Source organism: Macrobrachium nipponense, chromosome 29, assembly GCF_015104395.2.
Source record: "Macrobrachium nipponense isolate FS-2020 chromosome 29, ASM1510439v2, whole genome shotgun sequence".
In the NCBI taxonomy this organism is placed as follows: domain Eukaryota; kingdom Metazoa; phylum Arthropoda; class Malacostraca; order Decapoda; family Palaemonidae; genus Macrobrachium; species Macrobrachium nipponense.
The window spans coordinates 30,810,591-30,813,090 of record NC_061092.1 but is presented as its reverse complement, the minus strand read 5'-3'; the positions used below and the strand labels follow the sequence as shown (position 1 = coordinate 30,813,090).

Sequence of the window (2,500 nt, the reverse complement as noted above, 5' to 3'; positions counted from 1 at the left end):
TGATCAGGATGTTTGACATGATTTATTATTGTGAACTGTTCTTTCTGGAGCTCAATTTTACAATTAAAAGCATGGTTCCTGATATTAAAAAATTGAGGCTATTTTATTCTTTGTCCTGTTCGGAAACTAAAACCTATATGACTGCAATATCGAACCCTCAGCAACTTCGAGTTGAACCAACGTAAGAACCTGGACATCCAGGGCATGTGAATATGTATATGACGTTGGATCTCATAAATGGCTGAAGGCGATCTTTGAAATTAAAAAAGGAACCTATTGTATATTGAATTTTTTATATTAATTTGACCTTGAGACACGGAATTTCTTGTTCAATGATTGAATTGGATATGAATTTCAGAACAGTAGCATAAAATAACCTTTTTGGAACATCAAAATTAGATGATATGGGCTGCAAAAACCTCGCAAGTATTTGGTTGACAATTTTTAAAACCAAGTCTTGTGGAAAAGAGTTGGACTTAAAAAAAACCAGCAAAAATGAAATCTCATCATGGAAAATTTTCTAAGAAGATGAATACTTTAGAGCCCTATTACCAATGTGTTGATGTTGTTTAATTTAAAAGAATGTTGACAGGAACTATAAAAATTATTAGTAAGTCCTTTATAGGTACGTTTTCTGTAGACTGACGTGGCAAATTCTGAGTTACTTCTAGTGATTCTCAAATCTAAATAAGGTAGAGAACCTTCATTTTCATCCTCTACTGTAAATTTAATATTAGGGTGAGCTTTATTAATAAATTCTAAAAATGAGGAACAATGCCAAGGATGCTGGAATAACTCGAAGGTATCATTAACGTATCTACGGTAAAAAGAGGGTCTAACATTAGAACTACAACCATTTAAAAATTTCGACTCCATGTCTGACATAAAAAAGTTAGCAAAGATAGGGCCTAAAGGAGACCCCATGGCGACTCCATCGACCTGCGAATAGAGCCGATTGTTAAAAATGAACATGGAATCTTGCACAGCAAGATCCAGTAATTGTTTAAAAGTAGCCCGATTAAAACCATAAAAAATAGTATCATAATTGGAAAAAATGTTGTTTAAAATAATGCTAATGGTTTCATTGAGTGGTACATTATTTTAAACAACCTGAATTTTCTAATATCAGGAACCATGCTTTTAATTGTAAAATTGAGCTCCAGAAAGACCAGTTCACAATAATATAATAGATCATGTCAAACATCCTGATCACTTAACTACCCTCAAGTCATTATACATTAAGAAACTTGTTCCTTCGTTAAATGGTAATACTTCTTCAGCCACTCTATACCTGGCATAGTTAACGTCGTCACCTGCATTTGACGACAGGTCATTCCATCTTCTCTCCTCATGGACGGTTAGTGTTTTGGGTGTTCTCTCTCTTTTTACTGTTTTTACTTTGTACTGTTTTTTGGTTAATTTTAAGACTATTTTAATACATGTGAGTTCTGTTTATGTTTTATGGTTTTATATGTTATTTATTTGTCTTATTGCTCTTTGCAGACTGATGATGCACAGATGTTTCATGTGCGAAACGTTTCGTTATAATACACCTGATCCTTTTACAAATCGTATCATGAACAACCTCTGAAGATTCATATATATATATATATATGTATATATATATATATATATATATATATATATATCTATATATATATATATATATATATATATATATATGTATATTATACACACATATAAATATATATTTATCATATATTTTTTTTTCTTCCATGTACAAATAAAATTAATTTTCCTATGTTCTTTGCTACAGCTGAGAATTGTACCGATTCGTGTCTTTAATATCTTGATTTTCCCATTATATTTTTCTTTCGCCACTGGCGATCAAATGCCTTTCCTTTATATATAAGGAAAATGGCAATAAATAAGATAAGATTGTTCGGTGGTACACAAAGCAAAATACGTCACTAAAATGAATAGGAAAATTAAAACAGGTACATTTCAAACGCATCTTATTATCGAGCAATCTTATTTCATTTATTGTCATTTTCTTTATTGCCATATCCTCCACTTTTGATCTTCACTATTCTCCCCATCTCTTCGTTTCTTGTGATTGACCGAATGGGGAAGAATATTTGTGGTTTGACCTCAAAATGACTTTGACCAAATTCCCCCAAAATACGGAAAAGCCTCGTAGTCACGCGTCTTCGCCACCCTGGTTCTAACGGGAACCCAATATTATTGACAAATGCATTATCATATGGCCCCGTTGCGTGCATTATATTTCCTTCGTTATTTTTCCAGGTTTTTTCAATTTCCTTTTTGTCGATATTTTTATGTTTACTTCGATTTTTTTTTTAATGGAGGATTCTCTCATGTTGGGCTTGGGTCATCTTTTAATTTTGTTTGTTTTTAATTGTGTGTAATTATTATTTATATTTAAGGATATCACAGCTTGTAAGTCTCTCTCTCTTTCATCGGGATCGAACTCTTGCCTCTTGAACGAAATGACAGGGTGCTACCAGTTGACCCACAC

General features: G+C 32.3%; 1 protein-coding gene across 3 annotated transcripts in view; it reads left to right on the top strand.

The window, feature by feature from the left end:
* Window positions 1-2,500, top strand: part of LOC135206226 (tyrosine-protein phosphatase 99A-like) — a 605,334-nt gene that overhangs the window by 404,332 nt on the left and 198,502 nt on the right. The gene's annotated exons all lie outside the window — the stretch shown is intronic.